Source organism: Panthera uncia, chromosome D1 (assembly GCF_023721935.1).
Source record: "Panthera uncia isolate 11264 chromosome D1, Puncia_PCG_1.0, whole genome shotgun sequence".
Lineage (NCBI taxonomy): Eukaryota > Metazoa > Chordata > Mammalia > Carnivora > Felidae > Panthera > Panthera uncia.
Window position 1 is genome coordinate 66621755 of NC_064808.1, and position 13998 is coordinate 66635752.

Sequence of the window (13998 nt, forward strand, 5' to 3'; positions counted from 1 at the left end):
CACCTTAGGAGATCATTTTGTGCTCCCTGCTCTGTCCCCACTCATTTTACAAATGACAAACCCAAGGCCCAGAGCCAAAAGTATCTCTGTTGTTCACGGTCTTACATGGTTTCACGTGCACATTGATTTGAAATCATGAATTATGAAGGTGCTCATATCAGAGAATATTAGACCCGGAAGGCATTCTCAAGGCCAAAATCACACAAGTAATTAGTGACAGAGCCAGGAAAAGAGCCAGGCATCTCCCAACCCCCAGTCTGATGCTTCCTCCATAATCCCAGGCTCTTTCTGTGGGTCCTCCACATCACTGTGGACTGAGGTGACAACTGTTTCAGGTGAGGTAAACTTCCTGCCCCAATTGGGAATTTTGTAATACAGCCACCCCAAGGCTAGTTGTTGACTTCTCAAGTTTGGATTGTTTTTACTACTGATGGAAATTTTCAGAGGGTTATTTGCAGGTTTGATGGGCCTATGCCATTCTTGCTTTTGAAACCCAGGCAGGTTTCAGCAACAGTCATTACCTGGGATTACTGGCTTCCAGGATTTAGGCCTGGCACGTTCTGAAATCCATGTGCGCACAGCTTCATGTCAGGTGGCATATCAGGCTCCCTTGCCGTGGGAACATACATGAAAGTCTTCTTAAACTTACAGTTACCAATGTGACTTACTCCGCAAGTCTCTTCATGACGTTTTCCCTGGAGGTTTGTTTTGCAGGTTTTAATGGTTAAAGTGAAGAGAGACTAAGTACTTACAGCATTTAGAATGTGCCAGATTTTCACTGGTGCAGAGCCACTTTTATGCAAATCAGTTTCCCATTTGCCTGGAGCTTAAAGCTCTTCCTTCCTGGACTGGGGCCCTTAGAGTGAAAGATTGGTTCAATTAAATGAAAAGCTGAACAAGAGATGGGTGTGTGTGTGTGTGTGTGTGTGCGTGCATGCATGTGCAAAAACAGTTCCTTTTATCAAATTAATCAGGTATGAACAGTTTAATTAGACAGGCTAATTAAGATAGAGACAATCCCAAATTGAAGTTATGTTTTGGCCTCAAATGAATGTGGTGTTTTTCTTTACACTGATATCAGAGACATGAGAAATGATTCAAGCTCCAGATGCAATTCATTTTCCCTCTCTCCTTTCCCTGCCCCTGTGAAAAGACCTTGCTTGCTAGATCAGCTTTTTGGGGGAGGTGCACCCTCTTGCACAGGGGGAAGAAACGGGGTTTTGACAAGTAGGCAAAAGAAAGAAACCACAGACATTAATTAGGCTGATCTACAGAACACTGAATTAAGACAGTAAAAGGAGAGATGATGTTAGAGCTTAAATGCATCGAATTGGGGGAAACTTTGGGGAGCGTGGAGCAGGGGAAGAAAAAATTCTTGGAGCAGATACCATGCATGAGAAATGATGAGGACATGAGATAGGAAAAGAAAATATCAAATAATTTTTATTTTTCATTATTTTGCATTCAGTGTTGTGTGAGAGACTTCAATAAAAAAAGTAAACTTCTCTTGGGGCGCCTAGGTCACTCAGTCAATTAAGCATCTGACTTCGGCTCAGGTCATGATCTCACAACTTGTGAATTTGAGCCCTGTGTTGGATTCTGTGCTAACAGCTCGGAGTCCGGAGTCTGCTTTGGATTCTGTGTTTCCCTCTTTCTGTCCCTCCCCTGCTCATGCTCTGTCTCTCTGCCTCTCTCAAAAATAAACATCAAACATTTTTTTAAAAAAATTAAACTTCTCTTTGATTATTTGGGAAGCAGTGCCAAATTTCCTTCAATATGAAAGCATATGAGGATGGAGTCACCAGGCTGTTGAAACTTTTACACGTTACACACTAAATGTTAAAGAGCAGGCAGTTTTCAACATTAGCTATCGTGTGTACACAAATATGCTTTCACGTACATGTACATTATTTAGCCTGATCAACTAGAAGATGAATGCTTTCTGATGGTCCAGGGGGAACGGATGAGAGAGTGTGTTGGAGCAAGACCATCCTCTCCAATGGAAGAAAAACAAATCAAAATACCACCTCTACATCATATTTCAGCCATGGAGGACAGCATTCTTATACAGTATCACTGGCATAGATGGAACATTGTTAACAAAGGCCTGGACCCAGGGAGCCTCAGAGAAAGAGAAACATGGGGATCACGACTAAGGACCATACAACTATTTCCTACTCTTTTGCAACATTGCATTTACATAAAATTACTACAATACATCCAGCTATAAAGAGTCTCTATTATTCCATGTATTTAGTTTATACCTCTAGAAAGCTCTACAGAGGTGATCTTAATATCTGGTAAGGTCAAGAACATCTTTGAGACTCAGATGAAAGTGACGGACCCATCCTAGAAAAATGCACATACCTCACAAATACTTATCACTTGCTGCTTTGTGGGTTCACGAATCCTCCTGGAGTCTGGCTTAAAAACTCCTACATCTTTCTAGAACATCAAAAGTCTGCAACAGAGATGCCCTTGTCCGACATGAGACTTAAGCTGGTAAAGCAATGGGACCCTTCTTTCCTTAACACAATGCTGTCACACACAAGACAGAGAGGAGAAAGTTCTCTGGCAAAAATACTGCTCACCCAGTTCTCACAAATGTCAACTAAAATCAGAACCAGTTTTTCCCTGGTGTGACATATTGAGTCAAAGAAAGACTCATTATCACTCCTAAGTAATTGAAAAAGGAAAACATGCTGTCCTTCCCTACCCCACACACAAAGAGGAAGCAGGCCAAAAATCGTGAAATAACATTTGTGCATCTTTGAGGTTGCAACTAATTATTTCACTGAAGCTTTCAAATGCATATTTCTTTGTTCCATAGCCTTGGGGACCACTTAAGCAAATTCTAGGCTTGTGGAGCAAAAGACACATGAGCAGGAGGATTAGATTTTGCCACCTGAATTTAAACAGAAGTTTTTTTTTTCAAAGAATTCTAGTTTTTTTATGTTTATTTTTGAGAGAGAGAGAGCATGAGCAGGGAAGGGGCAGAGAGAGGGGGGACAGAGGATTGGAAGCTGGCTCTGTGCTGACAGCAGCAAGCCCTATGTGGGGCTCGAACTCATGAACATGAGATCATGACCTGAGCCGAAATCAGATGCTCAAACCAACCGAGCCACCCAGGTGCCCCTATACTGGTTATTTTAAGAATCAACAAACACAGGTGCTCTGAAAACTGAGAAGTTCCACATCTTTTTGTAAGAGACATTTACATTTATAGGGGAAATCTCCATAATCTTCCAAGCTGTATCCTAAAGAGAAGGATGACCAAATCGCTAGATGCTGGTATGATAGACAAGGCAGCAACTTAAATCTGCATAACAATCTTACTATTGTTTACTGTACCTTGCTTGGTAACCTCCCGAACTCCCCATCTCCAAACCTTTCATCTTTAGCTGCAGATGGTACTTACGGTGCAGATGGTACTTTGGCCATTTCAGAAAGTTACTCCATTTTCCCGTGTCTCTCCCATGTAATCGAGGGATTACATGTAATTAAACTTCTTGTTTTTCTCCCATTCATCTTATATTAATTGAATTATTAGATCAACCAGAGAACCTAGAAGGAAACAAGGGAAAACTTTTCCACCCCTACAGACTTAAATGGGATACTGTATATAAAACTTTTAGCAAGGATTTGGCATGCAGAAAGGTCTTAAAATAGAGCCATGTTATTGAGCTGTTCTAAGGCGGCAGGGCCCTATAACTCTTCACTCCTCGTCAAGGGAACAGGTTTATGTACATAATGGGAAAACTATTTCTCTACTCAACACCACTTCTGACACCAAATGTGTGGGGTTTTTTCCACATCCACAACCAATTCTCCAACTCTTTGGACACCGACGCTGGGTGTCCAATGATTCCATTTAATTTTGACAGTACCTCCCAGGAGTCAGTGCAGACCACAGGTTAAGGGCTCAGTCTCACAGGACTGTCCCCACTTCACATGCCAATCACAAGTCTGGGCCTCCCATACTCCTGACCAACTGGCTATAAATGGGGGATTCCCACGACCCCTCCCTCAGGTTCAATAATTTCCCACAATGACCTCACGGAATTCAGGGAAACAATTTACTTACTATCACCAGCTTATTATAAAAGATACAATTTAGGAACAGCCAAATGAAGGAGATGCATAGGGCAAAGTGTGTGGAAAGGGTTACAGAGCTTTCATACCCTCTCTGGGTGGGCCATCCTCCCAGCACTTCTTCATGCAAAGTTTTTATGTAAGTTCCTTTACATAGGCAGGGTTGATTAAGTCATTGGCCAATGGTGAGGCCATGAGAGGAGGAGGGGTTAAGGCTGAAAGTTCCTCCAGAGTCATCTCATTAGCATAAACTCAGGTATGGTTGAAAGGGGCTTAACAATGAGTAACAAAAGATGTTCTTCTCACTCCTATCACTTTTCAAGGGTTTTAGAAGCTCTATGCCAGGAACAAGGGAAGACCAAATATATATTTCTCACTATATCACAATGTCACAATATTCCCATTAAGATCATCTGCTGTGTGTTTTTACATGACCAATTCCACATTCAGTTCCTTCCAAGTAGGAGAAATCCTGTGCAGAGAGTCTGTCTGGTCACTGTGTCATCTTCCTTTACCCCTTTCCTTTTCCTTTCAGGGGCCTCAGTGGAGGGGAGTTGGGAAGTACGTAGGCATCTGGGAGATCTTATGCTTGAGCATGCCATCCCTGAAGGCCCGTGGGCTTGGGCACACATTCTCAATGCCGAGCGCTGACCCTCATATTCTCTCTGGTCCAGCAGGTAAGTCAGTCATCATCCTCATCTTCTTCCTCATCTTCATCATCAAGGCTTAGAATGTATCTTTCTTTTCAAAATCCTTCAGCATGTTGTCCCCAACTGCCTTTCCAGTCCTCTCTTCCACTGCTACTTCCCTCACTCTTTAAAGTTCAGGTAAATGGAATCTCTGTTGTTGAAAAGAAGACCACAGACCCCAAATGGCGTAAATTGGATCAGGCCAAGTCATCATATCAGGACTTGATAGCTTACCTAATTGCAGTTTCAACCTCTCCCAGAAACCTATTAACCAGGAATTTTGAAAAAAAATATTTTAACATTTACTTATTTTTGAGAGAGAGAGATTGCGCACACACTTGAGGGCAGAGAGAGAGAGGGAGACACAAAATCTGAAGGAGGCTCTAGGCTCTGAGCTCTCAGCACAGGGCCTGATGTGGGGCTTGAATCCATGAACCCCAAGATCATGACCTGAGCCTTAGTTAGACGTTTAACCAACTAAGCAACCCAGGCGCCCCAAATCAGGAATTTTGTATAAGCACCAATGAGGTAATCTGTCACAGGGACCCTCTCCATGCCCCAAAGGAACATGAGGTAATCTGCATGGTAAGACTCCCTTTCCTTACCCCTAAGGGATCTAACCTGGAACAGATACTTTCTTTTCTTTTGCTTATAAATTTCTTGCCCCATCCTCCTTCCTATAAAATCCTTCCAATTTTTACAACTCCTGGGAGCACTCCTCTACTTGCTATATGGGATGGAGCCTGACTGATGCGAATTATTTAAAAAAGCCAATTAGATCTTCATATTTACTCAATCGAATTTTGTTTTTAGCACTATCATCTCAAATCCAGCCTCGACTTCTCTCCTGAACTTCAGACTTGTATATCCAACTGCCTACTTTAATAATACCACCTGGATGGAGAACAGGAGATCTCAAACTCATCATGTCCAAAACTCCAGATTTTTCTTAGCGTTCTGTGAGGCTCAGCTTATATTCTCAAAGAGTGAAGCACCTGTCATGTTTTATTTATCTCCTGTTCAACCTTAGAATTGCTATGTGGGGTTTGTTCAATATGAGAGTTTCCTCCACTTGGAGCAGTCTGGAGCAGTGTACCCTTGTCTCCACTGTGTATCACTGATCTGGAATGTACTTCCTTCAGTGCCTGGCCCAATCTCGATGTAATATCACCCATTCATTCCTTAAATATTTATTTCAGTGCCTACTCTGCTCCAAGGACTGTGAGAAGCTGAACTGTATCTTTGAACTAGAAAAGTCTTGGCTCTCATAAACTATATAGAGTAGGGAGACTTATACAATAAAAAATAGAAGTAAGTAAAAATCATTCCAGACCATGAAAAGCAATAAGAAGTAAGGGTCAGTACAATGGATCCAGGTGTTTCTGTTGCTGAGTAAACTGAGGAGACACTGGGCTCTGGGGCCTCGACCCAGCTCCTCGCAAAGGAGTTGCCAAAGGTTCTTGGTCTCATCTGAAAAAGGAGTTCAAGGACAGACACACAACAATGTGTCAACAGTGGATGAGCAACACAAGTGGTAAAGGGTATTAAAATGAAAAGTATATGTTCAAGATGAGAGAGAGAGGGAGGGAGCTGCCCACCTTGGGGGTTGGGTTTCCATCTTTTATTGACAGTTGTTAACTAGGGGTGGAATATTCGTTTCCTCAGGTGGGGATTTCTTGGAAGCAGGGTTGTGCACATTTTCTTCCTTATTTGCTCAGTGGTCTCCTGTCTTGGCATCTGCCTTCTTGGGTCTGTCTAGTTTGAACCCACTTCTTGTGGAGTGCTGCCAGGACAGGCCTCTGCATTCCTGAGTAGCTGGCCACAGCTTCCTCTTTGCTGGCCTCCAGGCATCCTGTTAGAACCTCACTAACTGCCTATTCTAACAAAACTACCATTCTCTTCACTAAGTCCGTCTTCCGTTTAGGGACAACACTCCATCAAATGTAATAAACTTTCTATACTCCCTCCAACTGTTCCATGAGTATCTCTTATTTCTATGTAGGTGAGGAGTCTAAATGAGACTAGTAAGAGAGCACCTATGTAAGGTGCATTCACCATTTGTGATTTGCCACAGATTAGGGAAACCAGAGTCTCCCTATAGATTTATTCCTTGCTTCTGCTGCCAAAATCATGGCCAACTTTGTTTCAGTACTTCCATTTGCATTTAAATGAGTCTACTTAACCTTCCTTCTTGAGTTCTGGTGCAAACTCCTGCCTATCATCTCTATCTTCTAGCATATTGTCTAATTATTTGTTGAATTTGTTGTGTCCATTTTTCTAATGTTAAACTGTTGCTTCAGGCTGTATCCCTTCCCTTCCTCCTGGAAAAACATCCCTTTTGTAAGTCTTTTTCTTCATTGTATCTTTCCTCACTCTAAGTGCATTTGGCTTGTCCCAGGTCCCCTAGGCTGGCACCAATTTTACATAGTCCTCACTGAAAGTATTTAGGCCCATGTGGCCTCTCCCACCGTACTCATTGCTGTCATTGTTAATGGTCATTGTCTGTGTGCCATTTGGAAATGTATTTTCTGTCTAGAAATGTTGATTTCTCCAAGATAAAGTTATATGAGTGTCAGTCATTCCTAAATATATCTTAGTCTGAGTGCATCAAAGAGCTTCCAGTAGCTATCCTTAGAAAATGTCAGAGATTTCATTTGTGGGTATATGATCCCACCATGTTATCCTAGCCTCATGTTTCTCTTGATTTCCTACTAAGAGTTGCCATGGTTGAATTCCTCCAGCCCATTATCCCCATTGCACCCTGTACTTCTCCTTCACAGCACTTTGCCCACTTGAAATCATTGAATTTGTTGCTGTGTGTGTAATAATTTGTTTAATTATTGTATTTTTATTACTGTCACCACTGGTAGACTCTAATCCCAGTGAGGATAGAGACTGTGTTTTTTTTCGTTCATAATTGCATCTCCAGGGTCAAACAAAGTGCCCGAGGCAAAGTAAATGCCCAAAAAAACACAGGATGAATGTCTGGAGATAGTGAAAAGAGCTGATGGCATTGGCCATGTCCAGAGTACATTGTCATTTTGTAGATTACTTCTGCAAACTCCACAGTAATCTTTCATTAATAAAGGTCTTTCTAAAATCAGTTACTTGGAAGACAAGGCACACACATAGGCTTCTAACAAGGAGAGTTTATAGGGTCTCTGTGCCTAGATACCACAGTCTTGTCACTGTCAGGTTTTTGGCTACTTTACTCAAGTTCTCTTTTGAAAAGAAGGCTGTTCCTGTCTTTTCCTCATGTATTTACAAGAGTGCTCATCATCTGCTGTAATTAGTTCCAAGGCTTTGGGGATTTTCTTGGAATTCCTCCAAACCAGCAGAACACAAAGAGCAAATTTATACTCCTCTGCCCCAGGCAAAAGTGTGGAGTGGAAACACTTCAATGTTGATGCTACCTCCCAACCCCACCCTGGAAGCCACCTCTCTTTTCTGGGCTCTCTCCTCACTTGGGTTATCTTCTCCACTGTACCCCTGGTGATCTACTCCCTCACTCTGAACCCCAGCCTCTCTCCACTCTCCTCACACTCTTTTAATGCTTCATCTAGAGCTCTCTACTTCAGAGGGCACCGTCCCTGCTAAGCTGTCCCTGCAAGCACTGAGCTGCTGACCATCTGGGGTGATGAGTATGCACTTCAACAAGGCCTCACATGGACACAGTATAACCCGAGTAATGGACTCTACTGATAGGAGTGTCGGGGCTCCAGCATGGAGAAGCAGAGACATCGGGACAATCAGAGCCCTGCAGGAGTCCGGAGGGAATAAAGGCAGCATCAGCAGGGCCAGTAGATCCTGACAGACCAGAAGAGGTGGGGACCCTAGCACATTTGAAACATGGAACAGATAACTTTTCAACACTCTCCTCTATGTGAAAAACTATTTGTGGTGAATAGATTTTAATTAGCCCATTTTTATTCCTTATCTTTAATAAACATTTTATTTACATGGAAGTTAATTCCGAGAACTCCTTATAGTTTCCTAATAGTTCACAGTCATTTGAGCACACTTTGGGTGCAGGCGAAGTTTCCAATCCTAACTAAGGAAGTACGTATTCCCTTGTTGAAACAATGGATTCAGAATACACAGTGATAGTGCAGTGATTGAAAGACAGAGAAAGGGAATTTGAGTCACTTCAATGCTGTCACCCTGTGTGATCATTTGGAATGTTTGTCTGTCCAAATGTAAAAGGAGGAAACAAAGCAGCTGGAGTGATCATCTGAAAATTATGCTCCACCAAATGAGATCCAGGGGAAGCTCCCTAGTTTACAATATATGTTGGAGGCCACTGTGGCTTTCATATATATCATTAAACTCCACAGTAACCACGTAGCAATTGTTTCGAAATCTTAGACGAACAAAACATATAGGAGGTGGCGGCGGGGGGTTGGGGGGGAGTATTTTATCACTAAAAATGTTTGGAATTTTCTGTGTTTGACAATAATTAAAAGCAGACTAATGTTTATTCAGCTTTATTATAGTTTTAAATTCTCTACTGAGTTTGTATTCTCTTCTTGCTGGCACCCAGCACGGGTCACTCCCACTGTCTTCCTGGGTGTCACTACAGACAGCTTCGGATCCACACTCTGCCATTTCCTGTGAGATCTCGAGCAAATTTATATGTTTTTTAAAAGGTTAACTTTCTTATCATTATCAAAGGCTTACAATGTGCTGAGACCACAGCAAGGGCTTTGCACACACTGCCTCTCTTAGTCCTTCCAACAGTCCTATCAGGTAGGTATTATCATTTTTTCCGGTTTGCAGATGAGGAAACTGGGCTCACAAGTTAAATAACTTGTGGGGCACCTGGGTGGCTCATTCAGTTAAGTGTCTGACTCTTCATTTCAGCTCATGACCTCACAGTTCATGATTTCAAGCCCCATGTTAGGCTCTTTGCTGATAGTGTGGAGCCTGCTTGGGATTCTTTGTCTCCCATTCTCTCTGCCCCTCCCCTGGTTTTGTTCTCTCAAAAATAAATAAACACTAAAAAGAGAGAGAGAGAGAGAGAGAGAGATAATAGCAACAATTAAAAAAAGAAGAAGAAGTAAACAACTTGCTAGATGTTTACTTGATGAGCGAGTTTCAGACATGACACTTGAATTTAGGACTGGCTGACTTCAAATCATGGGCATTTGATCGACCCTTTCGAAGCATCTCTTTTGTGCTCTGTGGATGGGTGTTAAGATGTCCCTTTCACACACACTTCTCCGTTACCAGTCCTCTGCCTTTCTGGCTTCATTTCCACATCCTCCCCAGCTCCCATTTCAGGATCTGGCAAGACTGCACAATGGTGCCCTCACCTCCCCATCTCCACTTGGCCTTCTCCTAACTCACTCTTTAAAGCTCAGCTCAGACATCATTCCCAGGAAACACTTCTCAACCTCTTCCCTTGCCTGCACCCAAGCCTGGGCTAAGTGGTCCCTGCATTGTACTGCCATAGTGCCCTGCACAGAGCTCTGGTCCTGCAGCTACATGACCGATGGAGACAGTCTGTCTCTGTGACTGTGTCCCCAGTCATCGCGCATGCTTCTGATGAGATTCTGTCTTTAGCACCCAGCCCTGTGCCCACAACATACAGGGAGCTCAAGACATAATTCAGAATAATTTCAAAACATCGGATCTGGGGCGCCTGGGTGGCTCAGTCGGTTGAGCGTCCGACTTCAGCTCAGGTCACGATCTCACGGACTGTGAGTTCGAGCCCCGCATCGGGCTCTGGGCTGATGGCTCGGAGGCTGGAGCCTGCTTCCGGTTCTGTGTCTCCCTCTCTCTCTGCCCCTCCCCCATTCATGCTCTCTCTCTGTCTCAAAAATAAATAAACGTTAAAAAAAAATTAAAAAAAAAAACACCGGATCTAATAATTTAGAAATAATTTTCCTGACCTGGTGGGGTGATTAAAACCCCATAATAATGCTTGGCTACTTCTACAATGTGCTGCTCCCCTTTTCCTGGAGACTCATTACTTCTCAGTTCATATAGAACTGAGAAAATGCTTTGTGTATTGTACTTCACCTTGTCTCTTCATAACCTACAGTTAGCCTCCTTGTACTATTGTCAGTTCACCTGAAGGGCATTTTCCAGACTTGCCAACAAATGGATTTGACCAATCCATGGGTGATGTCTTTTTCTATCTTAGTGAATGGAAAACCATAAGGTTTTTGAGGGTTCTATCTCTTAATAATCAAATGGCTACCCTCAAGATTTTAGTACCAATCAATCAATAATCACTGAAGAAGCATATTAAAAATTTATTAGTGGGATGTCTGGATGGCTCAGTCAGCTAAGTGTTTGATTCTTGATTTAGGCTCAGGTCATGATCTCACAATCATAAGATCAACCCCAGAGTCTACGCTCAGCATGGAGCCTGCTTAAGATTCTCTCTCTCCCTCTCTCTGCCCCTCCCCAACTCACTCAAGTGCTCCCTTTCTCTCTTAAAAAAAAAAAAAAAAGAATTAAGAATTTTTAGTTTGGGTGGGTGTGAAGATCATGGTAGTAGTGTGTGCTGGTAAATGGCAGAGAAGGATTTCCTCTTCCTAACTCACAGAGCACCTCCTGGAGGCAACCTTTACTGAAGGAAGTACCATGAAGTTTCCCCAGGAAGAGTCTCCAAGTTTCCATTTGCTCAGGTATCATTAGTCTAGAGCAAACCTGTGGACGTTAGTGGTTGGGAGCACCTTGGTTTGATATTTGTCCTTTTTTTTTTTTTTAAATCCATCTGGGATGAATGTCAATATTCAAAATGTTTTCATCTTGGATGCTGAGTTGTGCTATGGCCAAAGTCCTCTTCAAATGGCTTTCATTGCTCAAACTGTAGGCTAGGCCAAAATCAGTGCAGCAAAGAGGCAAATGTGGGCCTCCCGGGTCCTTCCCTGTACCTTCCCAGGGAACCAGATGTTCAGGCAGATAATGCCTAGATGATCATCTGACTTTCCTCTCCCCTTTTCTCATCTCAGTGCCGTGTTTGCTTTGCTGTGTTTGCCATTAGAGCTCTGTGTATTGAGCAAACTTTCCAGCCTGTGTAACCCTGTGGATGTATTTGCCCTTCTCTGTTTCATGCTGAAGGACTATTTACATTCTAGTCTTCAGCACTTTCGGGGAACTGGAAATGGTTATGAGCCCTGAGCCTCTGGGCCGCAGAAGCCAGTGTTTTCTGCGGTCAAGAAAATGCAGCAGTTTCTAGAGTTCAGAACCAGAATGAGAACATCTCAGAGTTCCTGGATTCACAATACTGTCTTATTCCAAAGGGGAGCAAGGAATCTTCGAAATTCATATTAAGTCCTTTTTTCAAAATACCTCTAATGAATGGGACACACCAATCCAAAAGCAAAGAGCCCATCTGTGCTCGTATAACTTTTGCTACCATGCAAGCTAAACTCGTGGCTCTAGTGCCAGGAGTGATTCTTGGGAAAGTTCCTAAACCTCTCTGTGCTTCAGTTTTTCTGTCTCCAAAATGGGCCCAATAATATTCCACTTTGGGGGTTGTATGACTAGCAAATAAACCAGTAAAGGCAAAGCATTATTGGAGCACCCAGTACTTAGAAAACAGTTAATAAAGTAGTAATCATTGTTATACTGTTATTGGCTGTTTTTCATCATTTAAAATGCTTCCTTAGTACCGAAGTTACATTCTCTTTTTCTTTCTGATAATCTTCTGCCATAATGGTGCTCATTTGGCTATTGAAAATACAAAAATACTGTACTATAAAAATACATTGATCTTATAATTTTGACGACGCAGCATCCCCGTTACTCCACGTCTTCCTGTAGCATGTTGCTGGCAACCATCTTTATACTGCCATAGATAGTAAATGCAACCTCAGACACAATAGGAAGGTTAATAGTTTTAACATTCTGCTTTCTTCCTTTTTGTTTCAAAAAATTTGTGTTCTACCCAGAGGCCTGCATTGCATTTAGATGCAACAATGATGACTCTGAAGTTTATAATTCAGAGAGGAGTATACAAACTTATCTCACCTACTGAGCCTCAACTTTTTCATTCATGAAATAGAGATAATATGAGTTTTTATCCATAAGGGTGTGTCTAAGAGTTTGTAAGATAAAACAAATGAAGTGCTTACCAAGGGTCTAGGATATAGTATGCATTCAGTGAGTACTAGCTATAATCATTACTATGAAATTTTTGCTTTGAACTGATCCACTTTGTCCTTTTTCTCAGACTAATACTAGTCCATTACTTTATAATTGTGCATGCATTTGACTAGTGATGCATAAGAAAAGTTTCTGAACCTTTCTGGACCTCATTTATGTATTTACTTATTTGTTTGTTAGTAATATGCTTAGGAAATGCCATATGAATCAGAGAAGCAGAGATAAAATCCTCGAAGTGGGAAGAATGACGCTGAGGATTAAGGAGAATAACTTAGGAAGATGGAGGGCTTGATGGTTTGGGTTCCAATTTCTTCTAGCAGCCACTGTACATGTCTCACATCTGATCTTGGGATCAGTGCTAGCTGCCTGAGCTAGCTCAACTTATTTTCTGTTACTTGCAACTAAGCGGATCTAACATAGTTAGCATCATTAAATGGTTAGTAACCATGTAAAATTCATTGTGTAAGTTATTTTCTTCCTAATATTCATGGCAGCCCTGATATAAAAAACCTTACATTAAAAAAAGTCTAAGGTGCACCTGTGTGGCCCAGTTGGTTAAGTGTCTGACTTTGGCTCAGGTCTGTGGGTTTGAACCCCATGTCAGGCTCTGTGCTGAAACCTCAGAGCCTGGAGTCTGTTTCATATTCTGTGTCTCCCTCTCTATATGACCCTCCCCTGTTCACGCTCTGTCTCTCTCTCTCAAAAATAAAACAAAAACTAAAAAAAATTTTTAAAAAGGTATAAAAATCCAACATGATACTCTACATGGAAAACTCAACCAAAAGACTCCTAGAATTGATAGACAAATTCAGCAAAGTTGCAGGGTACAAAATCAATGTACAGAAATCAGTGGCATTTTTATATACCAATAATGAAGCAACAGAAAGAGAAATAAAGAAACTGATCCCACTCACAGCTGCACCAAGAACCATAAGATACTTAGGAATAAACCTAACCAAAGATGTAAAAGACCTGTATGCTGAAAACTATAGAAAGCTTGTGAAGGAAATTGAAGAAGACACAAAAAAATGGATAAACATTCCATGTTCATGGATTGGAAGAATAAATAAATGTCAATACTACCCAAAGCACTCTAGAC